A 24,317-nucleotide genomic window follows, 5' to 3' on the forward strand; every position below is an offset into this window, starting at 1 on the left:
ATACAAAACTATCAAATGACTAGGGCTGCCCCCGACGACAGATTTTTCTAGTCGACTAGTAGTCGTTCATTTAAGCCATTAGTTGACTAATCACACAATATAATTATTCAAATATATACATAATCAGAGAGTATTTGTTTTCGATACGAAATGGTTAGTTTAAAAGACATTTCAAGCTGTCTATAGACGTATTTCTCAAGTAGCCTATACACTGAGTTTAGGTTCATTTATGTGACGCGCTGCAGTTCAGGAAGATTGAGACGGCAGGAAGCGCATCCTGTTTGTTTTCTTTATTTGACAAAAGCACAACAATTTTGTTGTTATTGGGAGTGTACACAAATAAAAGTAGACCACCAAGTTTGGAATGATGTATTATTCTTATCTGTATGACCAAAAAAAGAGTATTTTAAGTTGAAAAAAACAGTGCCTCCATGCAGTAAAGCGCACTATAAGTTAGTCACCTTCATCACTCTGCATGAACACTTGGATATGCGCCAATATAATATAATAGTGCACATTTATCTAGGTTAACGTTGGAGCGAGCGGCCATGTAGAGTTGCAACTACTTCCATGTTTCAAATGATAAGCCATATTTAAGGTCCATGAATGATAGGCGAACATTTGGATTTCCTGCCTGAGATCGTGTAATTACCACAATGACCCGCCATTAACAATCTGTCCCTCACGGACTCGTCGACTAACCGACTAAAAAGAGAGACAGAGAGACAGAGAGACAGAGAGAGAGAGAGAGACAGAGAGAGAGAGAGAGAGAGAGAGAGAGAGAGAGAGAGAGAGAGAGAGAGAGAGAGAGAGTGTGTCCTCGTTTACGTGGCAGCTCCCTCAGGTCACTTCTCTCACTGGAATGTGCATTTGAACTGAGGTCCTTTTAAATCCAGCCACCATCACACGTCTCCATGCACATACACACTTTTACGAACAAAAGGCAATTAAAAAGCTAACTGAATTAGTCGGAGACAAATCTCAAAAGAAGAGAGTGGAGTTTAAAAGACTAAGGAGAGAGGAGGAGATTTTGAAGAAGGGTTGAGACGTTGGGGGCGGGGGAAAACAAGAGTTTTCGAAGATTTTTCAATTCTCCTTTGAAAAAAACTGTCATCAACATTCTGCAATATCTGGGAAATTTCCCAAACATAGCATTACAGACTCAATCAATGTCTCTGATAGAGAGTTAGACATGCATTGAATATGAAAACAAAACAAAACAAAAAATCCTATACACGTCTACTCTATAAAAGCAACTATGATGTTCTTGAAAACAAGGACATATCCAGGAGTCCTTGTCAAGTACGTTCACAATGTGCAGAAGTGTGGAATCCATTTAGAGCGAGAGTAACGAGAGTCAGCACATGGGCACATTCAGAGGAAATCATCTCACACTTCATCTCCTCGGCTCTGCGTAGACTGTGTGCGAGAGTAATGGAGGTTTCAGCTTCAGATGATAGAAAGAATGAAAGCGGGGAAGGTGGGAGAGTGGTAGAAAAGAAGCTGAAAGAGGAGCAGTGGATAAAATATGGCCAGTTATCAGATGTGCACTTGAAAGCACCCCATTCTTAACTTACTGCAGGCTGGCTGATTCAGTGCCTGAGAGGATGGATTGGACAAGAATATCTTAATATCTGATGCGGAGGAGCCTGGAAGCAGTCAGCCTTCTGTTCAAATAGAAAAAGAGAATAAACACTTTCAAAAACAGTCAGAAACCATCCCCTCCTTGAAAATTTCACAGCATCCCTTTACTTCATCTGGCCCCATGTATACCACGGACAACATTAAAAACACTGAGAGAGCCAAAACAACAGAAACAAAAGCAACATCAAGTGTCTCAAAAAGGAGAAAGACCTCTTTGTTTGACCCTGTGGACACATATCCAGAGCCCCAGCACTTTTTTGTGGCCCTATAAATGGCCCGTGTGATCCAGCAGCCCCTCCTCCAGTCAGGCCCTCTCGCAGTGGAAATGCGACCCTCACCGTCACAGTGGATTATGGGAACAAAGAGAAGCTGGGAGTTTGAGTGTCGCAGTAGGGGAGATGTGTGGGGCCTGTCATAGTCTCTCAGGGATATGGTGCTCATCTGTAAAATTCCAATGGCTCTTGAAGAGGCTTTGCATACATTCTCCCGTTATCTCTGCACTGCCTCTTGGGATTCTCAGTCTCATCTCATCGTCTTTCTCAGGGTCCAAAATTAACTTTTTGCCACACATGCTAAATGCGGGTAACTGGCTGTGAATGTCACTTGCCAACCATGAAAATGTAGTTTACATTGTTTTAATTAACAATATACATTACAGTTCAAGTGTGTGAGGTCAGTAAGATTTTTTTAAAGACATTAATACTTCAGCGAAGACGCATTAAATTGATCAAAAGTGACAGTAAAGACATGTAAAATGTTGCACAACATTTATATTTCAAATGAATACTGTTCTTTTGAACTTTCTATAAAAAGAATCCTGAAATGCATCACAGTTTCCACAAAAATAGTAAGCATCACAACCATTTCAACTGTGGTAATAATAGGAAATGTTTTTTGAGCACCAAATCAGCATATTGGAATGATTTCTGAAGGATTAGCTATTTCAAGTGACTGGAGTAATGCTGAAAATTCAGCTTTGCCATCACAGGAATAAATAATATATATAAAAATATATTTAAATATAATTTTTTTTTGGTTATTCTAAAAATATTTCACAATATTACCATTTACTGTATTTATGATCAAATAAATTCAGCTTTTGTGAGCATAAAAGACTTTCAAAAACATAAAAAATATTACTGACCCCAAACTTTTGGTAGTGTATACAACCCCCACCCTGTAATTAGATGGTTTGATTTAGAGTTATCAAAAGTACCAACCGTGAAACCAATTCGGTACTTAAATGCATGGATGTCGGAACCATTGTATGTGGGTGGGACAAGACCCCCCCACTTTTTCCGATCAATGATATTGGACCCACTCACTTTTATCATCTCGAATTCAGCACATGTCTGTTTACCTACCCCTAACCGATAAACACTTATTATTAAACATGTTAGACGCTTTATTTCCACTTTTCTAATATTTTCTTCATTTTTATTGAAAATAAAGGCCTTTCCGATCTGATATGTGATGGGAAAAGGGAGTAGAGTGAGTTCGGCAAAAGGCGGATGCGAACCTCGGGTCGATTTGCGTCAAAACTTGATGTCATGCGTCTTTCCCCTACACTATTGCCTCTCTCAATGATACAGTGATTTACGTAATTTTGTACTTAATGTAAATGGCATCTACTCCAGTAATTTTCAGAGAGAGGACCCACCCACATTTTTTTTGCTTCCGACGCCCATGCTTAAATGTAAAAAATTTGATGCTTTGAGCGCTGTTGAGCGGAATGGTAAACACCTCTGACTGGCCATTGTGCTCACACGCTCATCAAATATGTTTTGTGATTGGCTACAATGACCAGGGGCCTCATTTATAAACGTTGCGTACGCACAAAAGAAGGCGTACGCCGCTCTCTACGCAATAATTGGTATTTATAAAAAGTAAACTTGACGGGAAAATGTGCGGTCCTTCACGCAAGCTCTGACCCAGGCGTACGCACAAAAACGGGTGAAATGAGAAATGGCGACACCGTCGGCAGATGGAAGAAACACGTGAAAGTGTGTGAAACTGTAGACCGTTGTGTAAAAGAAATGGCAATACTGCCTCTCATAAATAACATGAAGACTTCACAAAGCAAGTCTTACAATTAACAGCCTACACGAACACCCGTTTGATTGATCTGCAGTGTAAAACAAACAAAATCAAACGAAAATTAGCCTACAACAGAAATGCAAATTAACACATATTTGCAAAAAGAAAAGTGAAATATGTTCTGCAATAATATTGGCATGTTATGCAATTCATCCTCATAAATAATATGGTAAACAGAACGAAATAATGTGCAAAACTGATATTCTCGTCAATGTGTCCGTCTGGCGGAGCAGATAGATTCAAATAGGAAGACAGATAGATAGATAATTAGGGAGATATAGATAAAAAAGATAGATTGATGTATTCATTGTCCACTGGGGAAAGTTGTTTTCATAGTAAAAATTTCTTCATCAGCTACGGTATTCATGCATATGCCTTTAGTTTGTTTTATTTTTGATAAAATAACGTATAACGTATGTCTCAACCATTCAGAAAGCTGCAAGACTTTCCATTTGCACTGAACTATAGCCTATTTCCCATTTCCACGTAGATTATAACTGACATCTGTAGCTTGTCAGATGCAATTAAATGGATGGAAATAAAATGCCCCATCACAATGCGTAATGACGCACAATGGCTGATATTGCGCTCTTAGAAGATGTGGCAAATGGAAGGATTCGGAGTGAACGCATCTTCAGAGAGCAAGAAGACTTGCTGGCAAACGAGGACACACTCAGGCGATGGTGCGCTAGACGCCTTTTTGCCTCGACTTTGATGTCCGACCATTTCTTTTTTTATTTCGGCCACGGTCCGAGGTTGTGAGGCTACAGCATTTACGCCGTCTGCAACCTTTTGCCACTCAAGTGCATTTTTGGCATTAGTAGCTAATGCCCACACCGTGCCCTCCAAAACAACATTTTTCTCATCTTTTCCACCCGCCAACGATAACTTCTACTTCACATTGAGTGAGGTTACGTTTTTTTTATTTCATCTCTGTTTGCCATGATTTCATCTCTGTGTTTGCCATGATTTCGCAATCGATGAATATTAACTTGGGGGCGTTTCGCGGACTATTTATAGGCAACTATGGGCGTGACATGAAGCCGCAAAAGCTACGCTACATTTAGAATTGATTGTGATTTATTAAGGGAAAACTGCGTAGGATGTGCGTGCGCACGGTTTTATAAATCCGAATATTTCTGTGCGTACGCACGTCCTATGTTTCATCCGTACGCCACTTCTGACGCAAATCCTACGCAAAGTTTTATAAATGAGGCCCTAGCACTTTAATTTTTTTTTATAAATATACATCAATGATGCTTTACTCAGAGCGCTTACACAGATACACACGGGGGCGTTTGACTGCAGGCGCCCGTCAGCCTACCGGTCCGCTGGTCGACACCTGCTTGTTCTTTCAAATGCTCCCGCTCCCGCACGTTGATCATTGTAGCCAATCACAGACACATCCGATGAGCGCGTGAGCACAATGGCCAGTCAGAGGTGTTTACGATTCCAGCTCAACAACGCTCAAAGAGTCACATTTTTTAAATTTCAGTAACGACTTGGTATCGCGGTCGGTACTTTTGACAACACTAGTTTGATTTGAATTATCACTTAAATAAGAAATGTGTTAATTTTGGACTTTTTTCTTTCTCTCTTGCCATCTCTCCATATAAATGGAGAAGGGAGATCCTCACTTTGGATCGTAGGCCTGCGACACTTTAGCAGCTGCTTCATAAGTGCTTCCCTACCAAGTGTCTCAAAGATATCTCATCACTTTCAGCAACTCTCTCACAACCTCCCCTCTCCAAGCTCTCTCCTTCTGCCGTCTTTGTGGTAGATGTTATAACTTAGTTTCTTATAACTGCAATATCTCTTTCCTCTCATCATCTAATCTCAGAGCCCTGTGAGAGTTAGGCATGGTAAATTAGGCAGCTTCAAGTGAGAAAAAGTGTGGCATAGAAGGTGGTAATGTATTTTCCCTTTCGTTTCTTGATATCTCGCACTAATGTCACAATCAACTTCAGCTGAAGTACAAATCAATTCAAAGCAGAGTCAATCCATATTACAAGAGACCTTTTCTGCTGCACTACTGTGAACTGAAGAGCCAAGACGTTCTCCTGAAAGCTCTTGTCATGAACACCAGCCCATCCAAATAACACCCTAGAAGAAATTCTCTTGGAGTGCTCAAGTGCAGACATGGCACTAAAGGAAGCTTAAAAGGCTACTCACATCAAAAGCAAACGTGGATTGCTGACAACTCATAAATAGCATTATATACACAGAGTGCCAGAGCTCCTTACTGAAAAATCGACCCGCAACACAATTATTCACATTCAGAGCTTTGAAGTGCTGGAAAAAGTTGTATGAAGTGCTGGAAAACGTTGTCTGAAGCACTTGAAAGTTTTTGAAAAGTGCTTAAATTTCACTCTCAACCATGAAATGGATATTAATGTAAAGCATTTGACCATTTCTGCCACAATACCATGGTAACAGTTAGCATTACTACATCTCTACTACATTAAATCTATGGTGAATGTTGGTGATTTGGGGACTGGTGAGCCTTCTATAACTTGTTCATTCATGGCATAATTTTACAGCGCTGTTTGATCTGATATGGTTTATTAATAGGCTTGCTGCGATAGTCAGTGTTATCTGTGTTACACAGTGTTCAGCAGCAACACCAGTTACATCACTTGGCACCACCACCCACCGTTGTTTTGATTTTTTTATAGTATAAAATCCCATTTTATCGCAGCACAAATCAGCAGCAGGAGTCAGATTTCACCTCACTTCATCCATTTCGCCTCACTCTTGACTGACAAGACGATGGTGGAAGATTTGGTTTCAACACAAAATGTAAAAGCGCCTATTTAAGCGAGTTTGTCATTGTACTGTTTTGTTGTTGTGTTTTTCATTAAGAATAATAATGAACCCTAGCCTAGAAATCTAGACACACCCTAGCGGCAGCAAATCTAATTTGCAGCCAGGGTCATCTAGCAACTCTCCGTTGGCTTGCGAGCTGGAAAAACCAAACTCTGGTCAGGCCAATCACATCGTGTATAGAGTCGGTGGGCGGGCTTAACATAAAGATGGCAGAGTTGCAGCAGTTCCGCGTGCTACTTGTAAACAAAGAAGCTGGCCAACAGCAGTCTTTCGAATCGGCTTTGGCCATTCTTAAGAAAGGAAGATGTGTTCGGAGTTTTGCCGACTGGATACGGCAAAAATGTAATCTATCAACTAGCTCTGCTTCACCTTCTTCGTTGCTCTGGTTGGTTGTAGCGCTATCCTATTGCGTGCAGAGGAAATTTTAATTGAGCCCTGCCAATGGTGTGTTCCCAGACCCAACATCTTGATAAGGGTCTGGCTTGTCAGGCTAAATGAACCCACCATTCAAGCAATTGCCGCCCCCGAATTGCCGCTAATTCGAAGTAAAATGCCCACGGCCGCACGGGCATTAATGGTTCGTGTCCACTGACGTGGAGCAAGCGGAGGAGAGCAAGCATTTTCAGTTCATTCCTTGCTTCACGCTTGAGCTCAACTTCCATAGGAATTAATTGAAAACGCTTGCTCTGCGCCAGTGGACACGCACTTAAGCGTTTTAAAAGTGAGGTGGAAAAAGAGGGGAAAACTCCAACTTTAATCGCAACTTTAATTTGTCTACTAACAATGTTCAGCAGTGGACAAACTTGTATCACAGGGGGAATTCTGTCATTTTTGTAATTTTTTTTCTGTAAGTTTTCCGCCACACAACAGATTACGTATCTATTGAAGAAACACACATATACCTTAAAGAGAGCAAAACACTGAATGCTTATTCCTGAAGCATAAATCTGCAGAAAAGTCTGCAGCAAATTCAAGCTCTGTATGAACTGGACTGTAAGGACAATCTGGGAGAGATTAGTTCCATCAGTCACCAAAGCCCCCAAGCCCAGCAACCTTTTTAAGTCCAGGCTAGATGCGCTGCATCTCTCTCGATGCATAAACAACCCCAATCCCTCACATGCACTGAGGCTGAGATTTCAAAGTTCTGCCTCTGGTTTAAAGGGAGACCTCCTTCATCCTGCTTTCAAACCAAAGACGTGGGATCACACAAACAAATCAAACAGACTTTCGGTCAGACGGCCGTGGGCTCGTGCCTGACTGCTGGGGTACGTGTACGATTATTCACTGATGACGAGTTCAGATGGGCTAATGCTTCAGTGATGGCACCAAGCAGGCCCACTCGCAACCCACCAGCCCGAGCAGAGTGTTACTCATGGCAGCCTTCTGCCGATTACAGAGATACAAACCCGAAAGGCACAGGTGCATCTCATGACCTCCAGCCCTCATGTCAGTCCTTAGAGCAGAATTGCGTCTTCCTGCTGTCAAAGAAGAGATAAGCTCCGCATTCTCTGCACCTTGTTTGCTTATGAAAGGAACTTGCATGGAATATTTATCAGCTGATGCTTTAAATCAAAAGCCTTTGAGCGAAGAGTGCTTCAAAAAGCCAGGGCATATCACAGCATCTCTGTAAGGGTGATATGAGGGCAAGGACAAAATGCATTGCAACAGGAAAGAGCTTCTGAGGAGCAGACAGGAAGAGGGAGAGGATTATTCATCCATATCTGAACTTTGCATAAGCGCCAGGCATTATTTACTAATCAAAGGCTTGGTATTCATATCAGGATTTATAATTCATACTCCATGAGAAGAAACTGTCACAGAGGGGGAAAAATCAAAGACAGAGAGAGAGAGAGAGAGAGAGAGAGAGAGAGAGAGAGAGAGAGAGAGAGACAGAGAGAGAGAGAGAGAGAGAGAGAGAGACTAGGGGATGGAAGAAGCCGTTTCATAGATATAGATGATGATGATCTTCAGCGAGCATCTGGAATCAAGTCTTCCCATCAGTCTCTCCTGAGGTCTTTTCAGTGCAGCAAATGGATGTAACCAAGCCTGGGGCTGACACCACACAAATCAAATGCTTGAAACAAAACCCCACAAGCACAGAAGAACTGTCGAAAATTCCTATTCTTGTCATGGTGACAAAGCTTCTCTGCGCAGAGGCTGCAAACGACAGCTGGAAGTGTTCTAGCATGTCTGTACTGTTTGTCGCTTTCTTAATGCTGCTTCTACGCAAAAGGCGGCACACACAGAGCTGATGGAAAGGAGGTACAAGACAATCCACTACTTACAATCTACCAACATCAATAGTACCAGTACTTTGATCGATACCAAAACGTAAAATGACACAATGTCAAGTTTAAAGTATACAACCTAGAAAGAAAAAAACATAAATAAGGGTTTTAGTAAGTGCCTTTGTTTATATTATGTGTCTTTGTTAAGTCTACATGTATAACAAAGAATAATATAACATACCTGTAGAATAAAAGAACAGAAAAGAAAATGTGTGCCATGGATTCAAATCTTACAAACTCTGAATAAATTCATTTTACTTGTATTGAAATTTAGGTAGGTCATATAGAAATAATGTGGTCCTATAAATCAGTGGTTTTCAAACTTTTTTTCCTTTTCGCAACCCATATACTATAGGCTACTTACATTGGTCATTTGACTCTATTCTCCATTAAACCACTAGATGGCACAAATTCAGCTCAGAACTTTTTCACACAAATGCTTTTGATTATTGATGCATATTCGCAACGCAAAGTTGATTCTGCACTAATTTGATAGCTAGGCCTATATATGGGACGCTAATTAACTGGTTAACCAACAAGAATTTTAACCAATTCATTGTTTGGTTGAAAAAAAAAACAGGTAAGTCAGGTATAAATCACATTTGATTGCATTCATAAATAATACTGGTAAATTAAGCAAAATGTTATAATGTACTACACTGTAAAAAAAAAAAAAAAAAAAGGTCTCCAATTGAAAATTTTCTAGTGACCGATCACATCTAAATTTTTTAGTTGGCCAAATTGAATTTCTTGAATTTTAATTCAATTAAAGTGCATCAATTCACAGAAATTCAATTTGGCCAACTGAAAAATTTAGATGTGATCGGTCACTAGAAAATTTTCAATTGGAGACCTGAATTTTTTTTACAGTGTACAAACATTATGAACACTACAAACATAGCTATATGTTATTTTAGTTCCCCTCACTCCACAACAAATTGTAACGAGTAGGAATATGGTGTGGCCCCTTTAAAAGCAGCGCGCCCCCTGTTGAACTGTCTGCATTGTACGCACTGCGCCTCGAGCACTCCCATGTATGCAGGTTATTTTCTGTTGCTCAAATCAAGTTGTTTTGTTAATTAAGTAACGCTGTGTACGGTATAGCGTTTGTGACAAACTGTTACACGAGTTTCACAGGGAATAAAGTGGAGCTGTGAAACGTCCATTGCCTCCGTGTCTACAAAAGCTTTAGTTACGTGAGCTATCCCGATTTTCCTCCGGACACAACGCGTTACAACATCCTTTAAATTTAACGATATTCAGAACAGATCAAGAATTTAAAAATATAAGTATATATAACGATAAAGCCAAAACGAAATAATTTAATGAAAATCTGAAAATAACCAGCGTTAGGCTCACGATTATTTATTATAGGCTTTTTTTTTCACTTGCGTCCCAATACTGATGGAAAAATCATCCTATTCAGATGCGCAAAAATTTGTTTGGAAACACCACAGTGGAGCGGTGCTCATGCTGAATGGCATGAATTGTAGGTTACTACTGACTATTTAAACTGAGCTGTGTAACTTTTTATATGTTAGGTTGACTATTTTATTTTGATAATGAACAGGCTGCTGCGATGTCAAGTTTGCAATGCTGAAATATGTTATGTGTGCGCGCGTAAGGCGCCCGCGCGAACGAGCAGAGGAAACATAAAATACTCCATCATTTTGGTCATGATAATAAGAGTATGACATCGTTCAAAATTGCAAAGTGTTTACTTACATTGTGCTATTAATCTGTTAATTATTCATAAGTCAAATGTATTTCGCGAATTTATTCCTTTTATATAGGCCTAGACTAGGCCCCTTCTTTTTTTATTTTTAATGTAACTCCATTTTTTTTTATCATCCTGGCGACCCATTTTTTAAGCGACCCAGGGTTTGAAAACCACTGCTATAAATCATGCATGTGTGTAAATAAATGTGATTAAATATATAGTCGACTTGTTTTCCATATTAGACCAACACTTATAGCATTAAAAAGTCACATTTATCAGGCAATACTGACATTGTAAATTCCTGTATAGTTCACAAACAAAAGGCAAATGAAAGAAGGTGGAAAGGAGCCCTAAGGCGGTTAACTGCACATTAACATGAGGTTAAGTATACAAGAATTTACACATTCAGAGACAAAAATGCAGTATAATATTTTAATAATAGGTTCACTGTTTTTATTAATTTCCTCCTTCCTTCTACTGACATTTAAATCATCTTAAATTATTCCCAGAGATGAGATGAATGCGTCACTAAAACATCCCTAATTCTCTTCATAAAGCCATCAGAAACAGAGGAAAATTAACTGGCAGAATCAGGGTTCAGAGACAGAAGCTCAGAGGACTGCCACGGCTTGATTAGCCAAGCTTATCTAACAGCGACAAAAAGAAAAACTACTGAACAAAGAAAGTTCTTTCTGATGGAAAAAATGAAGCGCGTGACAGAGGGTGACATTTAGGATTAACTTTAATCCCAATGCAGGGACTTGCAACACTACAAACATTTCAGAGCCTTTTCCAGCTTACTCAAACAAACATTATGACTAGTCAGAACCACTCGGAGACATTAATTAGAGACGACAAACTATAGCAAACAAAACGGAATTAAACAGTGCTGACACATCAGAGAGCGAGTCTATATAAAGCCTTTGGTATGCGCTCAGACAGTAGCATATGGCAAATTCTCACAGGCCAAACATGAGTGACTGTGACAGAAACCACAAGCACAAACGCAAAAACATCAACGCATGGAGGCTAAAACTGCATTATACTTCCATCTCAAACTTTGCCTGAAATGTATATTCAGGTTTTTACTTGCCATGCCAACTTTTTTTAAATGGCCTTAAAAAGGGTTAAAACAACAAAAACAACAACAACAAAAAAACATAAAATATCATAGAAAAATGTGAAATATATTATCTGTATTATTAGGGACGTCCTGAGCTGATCACAAGGATTATTTAACTAAACGGTATAGGGATGAAACGATTACCGGTTTCACGATAAAATTTAGTGACCGTTAGTAATATCGTTTAAAATTTAATTATCATTAAAACCGCGTGTGATTATCACGATTTTGAAAACTTGCGGTAAATCAGTCAGCGTCTGGTGCAGGCGCAACACTGTTTTTTTGAAAGAGAAGAAATGGCGGAAGGCAGTGACAGCACGGGGGATTGTTCTGCCTTCTAAAAGGACCAAATCTGAGGTGTGGTCATATTTTGGCTTTACAAAAGTCCTGAGGGAAACTTAATCGAAGATGGTCACCCTGTCTGCAGAACATGCCAGAAGAAAGTGCTGTAATAGGTGGAACACTTCAAATCTGCGAACCCAAGGCAAGTGGATTGGACCTCACCAAAACTACGTCTGGCAAATAATAACGTAAAGCGAACGAACAAATTCAGACAAGACTAAGGTAACATTTAAGGGATAATAATCAGGGCTTGACATTAACAACCGCCATTTGCGGGTGTAACGTTATTTTGGCTGCACACTAGCCACTTTGGCGGTTGAACTTATTATAGTCTTCTCAAAAGCCATCTATAACCAATCACACGTGTTTCTATTGAGTTTATGAATGCAATGTCTCAAAATCAGAGGCGTTCAGATTAGCCGGAGTTTTGTTCAGAGTGCGCACCGCTCTCGCTGAAATTTGCACTCAAATGTGCGATGTACGCAGGAGATTCACTCATCATACCGTGGTTGACTGTTTCTGTTCTATTTCAGCCACGAAAATAGTTTCAAACATACAGAGCAGAACCACAGCGCATCTGATATGACTGGCATAAAGTTGGCGAATTTAGGGACCGTCTCTAAAGTTACATACAACATTGGTAACGTTATACACGTTTCAAACTTCAATAGCATTTGAAGAGAATGACAGTCATAAAACTGACTGTAGAGTGTTCATCTAGGTGTCAGGTATGATGCACACCTTTTGATATTTAATAAAATAAACAGTCAAATCATGAAAATATGGATTTGCATTATTTCACTAGGATACTGTTTGGGCTCTTAAACATAATATGCTAGATTTAAATGCATCATAGCTGAACACTGATGAGAATATTGCTTGAGAATATATTTACAGAGATAATTTTAGAGATTATATTTACACCAAATTATTATTTATGCGTTGCTATTGACGATGGCCATTATAAGGAAGTAAATCCCATAGAATAGAATCTAGCTTTAAAAAGTGCAAAGAGCTGCTTTACTTATTTGTTGTTTGTTGATTTTCAAATATAAAACTACATAAAAATATTTTAAAAAATTAAGTGCGTGCATCTGTTCTTTTTGAACACTTTCATTTCATTTGAACAAAACCGTGATAATATTGATAACCGTTATTATTTGGGTCACTATATTCGTGATGTGAAATTTCCATACCGTTTCATCCCTAAAGCGGTATCAGCTGCTATCCTAAGCCCGATCCTTCCATCAGCAATCAGCTGTCAAGCAGTATGTGGCGGTAAGCACCTTCAAGCCGGTTTGCCAAGCGGCGACCACCATTTAAAGGAAAAGAAGCTCAAATGTGCATGCATGACACGCGAGAACCAATGAGGTCTGTTCTAGCACGTCACACACATTCAAGCTTCAGTATTTAGCGTATTTGATGCACACTTTTGTAAGGAATCACTTGAAAGTCATTATAATTATTATTATTTTTTTTCTGCTGTTAGGCTATCTGAGACGTCGTTGCCATGACGCCTTGCTATGGGTTGCATCCAAGTGTGCCCGTGCCTGAAAAGTGAAGCCAAACCGTTTTGATCGCCCCAGGTGGTTGGTCACAGTATAGGTCATAAATCCCACCCTCACCATGTAATCACACTGATGTAAGTTCAAGTTACGGCTACACTTCACGCTCACTACTGCGCAGATTTGGGTCCCGAGTTCACTACTACACAAACTCTTTTTTTTCTGCACAAACTCTTGAAGCATTGTTTGAAAAGTTGAAACGGCAATAAAAGGTGATCCGACTGTGGAAGCCGCTCGACTCTTCTCAACCATGATCGTCTTATAAACCCTCTGACAAAAAACACTAATCAGCCACCCTCCCCCCCTTCCTGAGCTCCCTACCTGCCATCACGGGAGTCAACAGGGAGAAAAATCCTCTTACTGAGCATGTGAACAACTCTGCTCCCCAGTGAGAGAGCCCATGCTGGGCTCCCCACCCCCCATCCTCCAAACATGCTGAAATATTCCACATAGGCCTGTGGGGAGAGAGACAACTAACTAGGTGCAATGGATTTCTGAGAGCGTGTGAGCACCTGCAGTACAGCACTACGTGGAGCAAAGTGAAGAATTTTAGTGCATGACTGAAATAACGTGGGTCATTTTGAGGTGAACATGTGCTTCAGCCTCTCTGTACCAGGGATGATTAAAAAGAAAGGCAAAACTCGCTCTGCATGCGTCTGCAAATTAGAAAGAAAGTGCCACAATAACGGTCTATTGATTATTAAAACATGATGAAATATAAATCTGAAAAATCTCAGCTGGATTTTAAGGGCACTTAACAGGAGAGCACAAACACAGCAGAGCCGAGTAAACATCCACCAATGAGTCATATCATCCTGCGTCCACAGAGAGCTTTTTCCAGATTTCAGAGCGTTCTTTGATGTGCACTGCTGGAACTGCATCTAACTTCCTGCCTTCTGTGGAAATGACATGTTTCAGTCAGAGGGCTTTCAGGGCACTCGCCACATTAACAGATATCTAAGCTGTTGCTTCTCTTCAAAGAGAGCACAAAAACGTATTTGCAAGGTTTATGATTTCCATACCCTTGTACTGTATATGAGTGTTTCTCTGCAAAATATCTGAAGACAGGATGCACAGCAGGGTTTATTTCAAGGCTGTCTGCTTAGAAAACACTTCCTGGTGAATACTCTCAGTTTTCTCAACAACTCCGTTTCTTGCTAAAGAAAAAGACAACAGGCTTATTTTGAAAGCAATCATCAAATAGAGACAATACCGTTTCCGTTCATTAAATCGCAGCTGGTAACTTTCCCAACTTGTTTGAGAGTTGTTCGTTTTTTAGGAAGAGGTCATATAGGATGTTTTGCCTCAAACTCAGTTCCTTTAAATGAACTAAAACGTGAACGGAATGAAAAAAAACTTTGTTTTTATTACAGTCACACTGTTCCACGTCTAGCCTCCCATCTCGTTTTGATTAATTTGCTGTGACAGGGCCTCAGTTAATTTTCTTCTAATTTTTTTGTGTGGATTATTATAATGATTACTTTTAGTTATAAGGATTGTCAAATAAAAAAATATTTTAAAAGAAGGGAAAAAAATCAATTATCTGGATTAATGTAAATCGTTTAGCAACCTAAATAATGATCACCAGCACAGGTGCCTACCTTTTATTGTTGTTTGCCATCAATACAATGTCTTTATTACATATTGTTTTGTTTTTCAAAGCCTAGAAGATAAAATGAAATCATTAAAATAGAACACACTTTGAATATAGAGGCAAATTCAAACTTATTAGATTAAAATAAGTGGCTTTTCTCCTTGGTTTTGCATTCAGAAAGCATGTTAGAAGCAAACCGCACCACAGACTTACAGCAAGCTAGACCACTGCTTGAAATGGCCTCAGTTAGGATCACTTTCAATTTTGTTTTAAGAATTTAAGTAGGGCTGGGGGATATAGCAAAAATCGATTTTTTTATCGATTATCGATTTATTTCAGAACGATTGACCGATTCACAATTTCGATTTCATGTTTAGGGTTAGAACTTAGAAACATAACTACAATATGATTCGTGTAACATTCTCTTTATTAACCATCTGGTTACAAAAAGTTATATTCCAAGTGCACACACCTGAAGTGATCAACATGGTGTAAATGTAAAACCAATTACTTATTTGTTAAATATCTTTGCAGAAAATATGCATGAAATATGAAGGCAAATATTGTTAAACCTATCCTATATACTCAGAAATAAAAAAAATAAATAAAAAAACGAAGTATTTCTTAGCCAAAAAGCAATAGCAATAAATAACACGAGTAATAGGCAATTGTTAACAGCAAATGACAGCACCTTTCAGCCTGTCACCATCACGCAAACATGAAATATCAAACATACAGTAGTAGTTCTTTACAGGTTTTTGCATTCCATTGCACTATTTTTCCTATTGCTTTTATGTTTGGCGGACATGTTTGGCTGTTGCACTTGTGTCTCACATCTTTTAATTGTCTTACCCAACTCGTGTCTTTGCTTTTTTTCTCACTCCACTGGGCGCATCACATGAGAGTAGTAAATCAGGCGAAGCATCATGTGGCCGGATCATTTTCTTGTCTTAACTGTCATTATCATTGCTGAATTGTCAACATTCAATTGTACACTGAAAAAAAAAATCCAATTGAATATTTTCTAGTGACTGATCACATCTTAATTTTTCCGTTGGCCAAATTGAATTTCTGTGAATTAAATTGCATAAATTCACAGAAATTCAATTTGGCCAACTGAAAAATTTAGATTTATAAATTAGAAAATTTTCAATTGAGACCTGAATTTTTTTTACAGTGCATGCTATTATTAAAATCACTGTTCAAATGAGATGATAAGTGTTTGTATTGTGTTCACTCTTTACTCCGTTCTTTATTTGCTTTCGTCAGTTCTGGGGGGTTTTCTCGTGCGCTGATTCACAAAGCTGAACAGCCAATCAGAGTGATCTCTCTCACCATTGAGTTCTACCGCCGATTCATCCAACTAGTGCCAATAGTGCAGGACACGTCGAAAAAAACTAAGCTGACCGATACTCAAAATGGCCTGACATTGCCCGATGGCCGACCATCAGCGTGGTGTGTCCAGGGCTTTAGACCCCTTCAAATGACTGTTCCCCACAGCCCACAGTTCTCTGCAACAGACTGAAGGCTTGCAAGCAGGCCAACACATGGACCTCATGAAACAGGACTTTCTTTTAGGCAGGCTCATTATGAGAGGGATCCATTTAAGGATAGCTTCAAATGCTGGCTAAATGTGCTTTTCAAGAACTCTCCTATAGGTTTCACTGAAGAATGCCTGATAAATAGTGGTTCTCTTGACCTCAAAGCACTCCATCAGCCAAAGGAGCCAAAGCAGCACAAAGAACGCTTAAAAAAAGAGCCATTATGCATACAGAGAGATGGGCAAATAAGTGCACACGATTGAGCTGTACACTTTGAAGGGATTTTTCAGACAGCCCAGTAAAGCACAGTAAAAAAAAAGCATTACTTCCCCCTGTGGAAAAGGTGTGTTTAACTGCCAAACTTTATAAATAGAAGTTTAGAAACAAGGACACCTGAATTCATATGAAAGCATTATCATAAGACCGTCTTATTGCAGACACTGAGAGACTCAGGAAATAATAAATAGCTATTTGAGATCAATATCTTTATTCTGCGAAATGTGATCTTATGTCTATTCAATGCTCTAATATCTTGGATAATGTCAGGACAATGCTATCAGTTTTTTTGTGTGTTTTTTTATCAATTTGGTTGAATAATAATATGTACAGTGAAAAGGGTTTACATTTTTTTAAATAAAATAAACAAAACCTTTTAAAGGTGCACTATGTAAACATTTTCAGTAAAATATCCAAAAACCACTAGGCCAGTGTTATACATTTTGTTCAGTTGAGCACTTACAATATCCCAAATGTTTCCAACTATTTGTAAATCGTGAGAAAATTGCTATTTTAACCAAGGAACCGCGTGATGAAGTCACCTGTCAATGAGTCATATCTGCGTTCCCCTCGGTTTACTCTCACTGCAGTGTGCAAAATAGGGCTGTCACATTTCATTCGATATTCGAATATGCATTCGAACATGACGTGAAATATCCGTAATCAAACTATAAATATCCGGTTTTTAAAGTGCCATGCAGAGTCCTGCACGGGTGCGGGTACCCACGAATATTGCTGAAACGGGTGAAAAACATCCTAACTTTGTCGGATACGGGTGCGGGCCGGGTCGGACAAGGGAGAACACGGGTCTAAACATGGGTTTTAAACAGTCACGTGCAAACGAATATATATAAAAAATATATGCCTGTATATTGTAGATGTACAAAATCATCTACAATACATATGCATTACCTGTATTTCAAGATGATAAAATAATTTCAAATCCATATTAGTTTATTTGTGCCCGCACAGCACGCGTCCTCCCAGGAGAATCACAACCGCGCGTGCGATCTGCCTGCACTCGTCGAGATGGATCCTGAGGAGTTGAAGAAAAGATAGCCACAAATGTGGAACTTCATCGCTGAGGAAGCACGCAAATAACTGTGGTAACAAACCAAGCACACGCAGTTCTATCGAACAGTATTTTTGTTATGTTTCCTGAGTTTGGTCTCTTAATAACACTGTCTTAGTACATTAAGCCACGTTAAGCGTTTTCTTATAGCCTAATGGTTTTCTATGGGAGAAAAACGCTTAACGTGGAATTAAACGCGTTGCGTTCATATTCTGGGCTCATCTGATTTTTGTACATAGTATACGTTGGTTCGCTCGTAGATATTTGAATATATTCGAATACATTGCTTGATATTTGATATCCGTTCGAATTAGATTTTTCTCAAAAATGACAGCCCTAGTGCAAAACAAGTGTCATAGCAGCTGCCAAGCGAACGCACGGAGTAACATCATAACTTAAAGGTCCTGTTCTTCGTGATCCCATTTTTCAAACTTTAGTTAGTGTGTAATGTTGCCGTTAGAGCATAAATAATACCTGTAAAATTATAAAGCTCAAAGTTCAATGCCAAGCGAGATATTTTATTTAACAGAAGTTCCCTTTCAGAGCCTACAGCGAACGGCCGGTTTGGACTACATCCCTGTACATCCTGCTTTAATGACGTCAGTAGAACAGTTTGTTGACTAACCTCCGCCCACAAGAATACTCAAAAAAGGGGGCGTGGTCTTGTTGCTCTCCCACGTGGAGAAGAGGAAGTGTTGCGTTCATGTTTGCGTTCGGTTGCGTTTGTAGAGTGTTTGTCGCCATGTCGTCCAGACGCTGTTATTTTCATCCCAGAGGCAAATCACCTTTGTTTGGCCTTCAGGGATGCTGTACTTTAAGCGTATGCATCTCCCCGTTATGGTAAGAGGCGTGACCTTTCCGGGCAACGTGCGCTAAGCTGCTGTCGAATCACAACACGGGAACCGCTGGCACAATCAGAACTCGTTACGTATTTCTAAAGGAGGGACTTCATAGAAAAAGGAAATCTTCTAGCCGTTTTTAGGACAGTGAAAACAGCGGTATACAGATAAGTAAATTGTGTGAAAAATACTGTTTTTTTACACACGAAACATGAACACATGTTAAATTGCACACTGTAAACACAATCAAAGCTTCAAAAAAATCAGGAAAAACGGGACCTTTAATTTTCAACACACTCAGATACATCTAATATGAAAAATAAAAAAGAGCTGCGTTACCTCATACTCATGACCGGAAAAGTGGAAGTAGCACCGACGACTGCGGCATAATAAGTCCCACCGGCGACGTTACCAAAATAAAAGTCCCACTGCTTGCGAGGCGTGTGTTCCGCTCTTCTTATTAACAAATCGCTCCAGCGGCCTTGCTCAGCTCCCACAACACTCGGCCCTGCTCTGCTTCATACTACAGTAACGTTAATAATCGCATCCATGAACATGATCCAAGTCCCAAGATTCTGCGCTCAAACGTGGCGTCATCAAACTACGCCTTTGTTTGTTTTGAATAGGCGACCTCGAGTGGATGGAAAAGTTACATAGTACAGCTTTAAATGACTCTCTAAATAAACTGGTTCAAGAATATGTTTGTGAGTTGATCTAAACAGTGTGTGGAGCTACTCCATCTACTTTCTGCATCCCTATTCCCTACAATAACACTATAAAACTTCAAAGCTCTCGTCCAGTACTCTTAATTGCCGTAGTCTGTTAATTATATGGCTAGAACTATAAAGGACACATAAGTATCAACCAGAGGATAGATAATAAGAAGGAAGGGAGTTCCTTGCTACGGTCACTGGGGGTTTAAAGAATTGATCTTTCCAAAGCTGCTTTCAGGAAACATGTATTGTGAAAGGTGCCATAACAAAATTGAATTGACAATGCCCAACAGTGTCTGGGAACAACTGTCCTTTTCAAAAACGCAGCCTTTTCAGTCAAAACAGGCCAACATCAAATCTAGCACATCAAAATTGCATTACAGATTTGTGAAACTTTCTTTGTATTAGCCGAAATCAAAGAGTTCATGCTTGTCATGAGACAGCGAAGCTCTCAAGTGACAAGCCTTTGATGGATTTTAAGAAGCTTCAAGATAATCACCAGCACAATATTTGCCGAAGATCAAGGCAAAGCTCTACCGTTGCACCTTGTCTTTCACAGATATTCACATTCTTATTCTCTTCACACCTGAAAACTATTGAGAGGCGACATGGCGTGAAAGTAGATCCTTGTAGGAGGTCCGAGGGCAACATATCTTGGCCGAAAATTGGAAAACTAAAGGAAAAAGTACAATGTTTTCTATTGAAAAAAACTCCTCAAATCTTCAGGACTCTTTTAAGTGATATATTTTGGTTTCAAAACATAAAATTGTCAAAAAAAAACAGCTGTGCAGGAGTGTGACAGTAACTCATAGATCGACTGTCAGTGATGCCACGACTAGCTCGATCAGGCATACGCTACTGAAAACTCACTAGGGCTAAAGAGAGGGAAAAATCAGGAACTTGGGAAGGGTCCAGGCCCTTGCATCTGATCTCAGCTGGGTGGCGGAGCAGAGCAGGTGGGGTGTGACATGTCCAACAGTCATGTCAATAGCTGGACAGCTTATTGGACAGCAGGAAACATAGCAGGCCAACGAGAACTCCTCAATCAAAACCCAGTGTGTGCAGTCTGATCACTTCCATAACTCTGACAACGTCACAAAGCTGGCACACACTTATAAAGTCTGGCTTGTGGCTGCTTTGCCAAATAATAATTGCTAGACTGGACCCCCAGACACCACCGTCTTTTGCTTTGTTCGTTCAGCAGCTAAAACAATAGATAAGAGAAAGAACAACACCAGCTGTATTGTTTTTCTTGATGCCGAGTAGACAGGGCCCAAATTCTTTGTTGCATGGCTGAGATTTGGACTACTATTGAGGTTAGGACAGCCAGGCATTACTGAAATATGAATGGGTGCGTTTGTGAAACGAACTGGGCTGGAGGTGCCCCGGGTGACACAGCCAGAATAAACAAACCCCCACTGGACCAAGAATGACACTTACTTATGTACTGTAGCACAATAGATGAGATGTCTACAATCCCTCTGCGAGTTCAAGCCCATAGCACACAAACTTTTTGTTATTATTTTTTTAGGTTACAAAGCAGAATACCAAAAGAAAATCTTGCAGAACACGTTATTTTAAAATAAACACTAAGAAAAAATGACTTTTTCAACACTTGAGCGGCAATTTAGTCAGGAATCTAACAACCAATTTGTGGTCTACAGAAGACAGCATTTCAAAAGAGAAGCAAACCAGGCAGCAAAAAAAAACAAAATCAAGGCAGCACAGCACTAAAACGGCTTCATTAAAGGCCTCTGACATACCAAGCTTAAAAGACTTTTAAAAGCAGACCTTACGGTATGAGATGAATGTCATTTACCAAACAGACAGAAATTATCCAACAGTGACTGCTAACTATGCACACTGGCTGAGTGGCTGTAGAGAAAAAAGGCTGCAAGACAGCCCAAGATGCACCAAACACAAGCAGAAATACTAAGATCAAGGCTTGTCAATGAATATTTGAAAAGGGGATATGAAAGTGAGGGCTAGGCAAAACTAAGATTATTTTTCTTGCTGACCAGAAATAAAGAAATTTATCCAGTACTGGGGAAATCCAGTTCCCCCAGTAACAGTGAGCATGTTCAATTAAGCAACAGCGTTGTTCTGTTATGAATACATTACACAAAATGTCTATCAGAGAAAGCTCACAATGGCAAGGCAGACTGTAGCCCGATTAATGCGTATACATGCCTGATGAAGCCAAACTACAGTCCCGTTATTGAGGTCTGATATTTCAAATTGCAAAAACAAAAAAATAGCCTAACAGATAGGAGTTCAGTCCGACTGTAGGCTGCAATAGACTACAAACATAAATAGATTTTAAACACACACTTGCGGACTTTGTAAATTGTTCAAGAGAGCATCATATACTGAACGACTGAGGATCACACACTACCAGATTTTTCAAGATATTCTAGAAACCTATGCCTTATTGCTAGGAGAAGATGTGTGCAAATGAAAACAATGTGTTCTAAAACTGTATTGAAATATTTAACATGTTTGATATCATCCGCATGGGCGTCACTAGGCCCTTTTTGGGGGGGCTTCAGCCAATTCTGTCCAGCCCCCCTTAAAAATATGTGATTAACCTTTCAAACATATGAAACTGGCGGGAGGCTTCGGCTTAGTTCCTTTTTTTAATCTGCGTTAATCAGTGTGTCCTTCAATCCGCTGTGGCGGCGAATAGAGCGCACGTCAGAAGCAGAGGTGTGTGCATTGATCTGAGCCTCATTGGTCGGTCACCGCTCGTCAATGTCAAAATATTTGAGAAAACCAGAGTAGGCAGGCTTTATGTTTCATAATTGACAGCTGCTTCTTTAAGTGAGAAATTTAAACAAATGACAAAAATATTCAGCCAAATTAATAAACTTCTGTTTAATTTCACCATTTTGATTTGAAATAGGTCTATCTAATGTCATTTATAATATAATTAACAAAAAAGAAATATTAACAAAGCCATTTTCTTCAGATTAGGCATAAGATTAATAGTAATGAATGTGTGCATATTGTAAATTAATAATTCAATTTGTAGCTCTCAGTAAATAAAAAAAGTTAAGCTTTTTTCAGCTTGTATTGGGCATAAGATAAGTAATGAATGTGTGCATATTGTGAATTAATTTTAATAAATTTAGTCACCTAGCTTTCCTGTTAGCCTTTGAACATGATGTGTTTGAATATGTAATGAATATGTTTACTTTCTTCACTGACAAAAATGGAAAAACTTCATCATACCTGCCCACTGACATGGCTTTCAAGCTATTGTTATCAAATTTTTTGGCGTTCAGAACATCTTAAAATGCACATACGTAGATCATAGAAATCAAAATTTTCTCGAGGGGCCATGCCCCCAAAACAAAATAATAAACAGACAATATCCTAATATGCATAGTATACTAGTAAGCTACTAGTTAATAGTGAGAATTGGACCCTAAACTAAAGTCTTACCAATTTTTTTTTCATACCCTCACTGGGGGCTGAGCCCCCCTAAAATGAAAATTCTAGAATCGCCCCTGATCATCCGACTGGATGGAAACAGAGTCTGTGCCCATCATACACTATGCTATTTTCTGTCAAATCTGTCAATATCGGACTGCCCAAAATCTGCAGACTGGCTCTAACTTGCAGCAACTAGTGTCAACTTGTCCACACTGGAGAAAAAATCTGGGCAAAAGTCCTGTAGTGTGTCCCAGCCTTATATCATTTGAATCTCAAAAAGACAAATTACTTTAGTCTGACAGAAATGTAACTTTTAAGGTCTTAACACATCTGTACATACAGCAAATGATAAACCGATTAAGTAAGTGAATTCATCTTTTAAAAGGAGCAGCCCCCACTTCAAAATACACACACACAAAAAAAATGGGTATCTTTCATAGGAAACAAACAGAAGAACATACACACTGCTGAAGTACAACCTTCTATTCCTCAATTGAGAAAAAGTCAATTTTAAAGCCAGCAACACGGTTAGCATATTGGTTACACAAGAAAGCCATAAACCTTTTCTGTCTCCTGGTGTTATTGATCTCGGATGCCCGAAATCCATTAGCGCCCTTTATATACACGGTGTTTTCTGTCCCAGTTCGGTAGAGCAAGTTTTCGCTAGAGTTTCCTTTAAACCTTCCTGTGTGGGGGGAGAGAGCAGCAGCGGTGGATTAGCGATGCTGGCTGAGGGCCTGCGCCAGCACTACTCCTTGGCCAGCTCTCCAGTCATCAAGAGCATCCGAGTGTTCCAAATTACGAGTGGCCCCTGTGTCCAAGGGCTCAGGAAGTGTCCAGCCAAGGGCCAAGTGGGACCGACTTCCCACATTTGACTGTTATTAGTCCCCACAGGAGGCCCTGGCCATGTGCTTACAACAGTATCACAGAGAACCATCCATTACAACGGACTCTGTCAGCTCAAGTATGGCACACAAATCAACATACTACTTGTTTTATAGCAGGTGAATAGTGCCTTTCATGTTGAAACCAGAATACTACTAATAGTAGTGAATAGAAGCTTGAAAGCATTCACTGCAGTGACTTTATGTAGACACTTCCCCACATGATGACTGTGACAGGGCTTTATTGTTATGAACAGCTGAAGGTCTTCTACCTCCACCCACATAACAATGCAGCCACAGAAGCTGAACACCAACAAACTCTCAGCGGCATTTCGAAAAATGAGGACTCATAATGAGT

At 39.6% G+C, this 24,317-nt stretch overlaps 1 protein-coding gene across 2 annotated transcripts in view; it reads right to left on the bottom strand.

Moving 5' to 3' along the window:
* The window catches only part of glceb (glucuronic acid epimerase b), a 53,719-nt gene that overhangs the window by 25,902 nt on the left and 3,500 nt on the right, over positions 1–24,317 (bottom strand). Inside the window, exon 2 of one of the 2 annotated variants that reach the window (XM_079837780.1) lies at positions 1,578–1,667. The exons of the other annotated variant lie outside the window; for it this stretch is intronic. The gene's annotated coding sequence lies outside the window, so the exon portion shown is untranslated. The remainder of the gene's footprint in view (positions 1–1,577; positions 1,668–24,317) is intronic. 2 annotated transcript variants of the gene reach the window in all.

The sequence above is a fragment of the Gobio gobio genome, assembly GCF_949357685.1.
Source record: "Gobio gobio genome assembly, chromosome: 2".
Classification (NCBI taxonomy): domain Eukaryota; kingdom Metazoa; phylum Chordata; class Actinopteri; order Cypriniformes; family Gobionidae; genus Gobio; species Gobio gobio.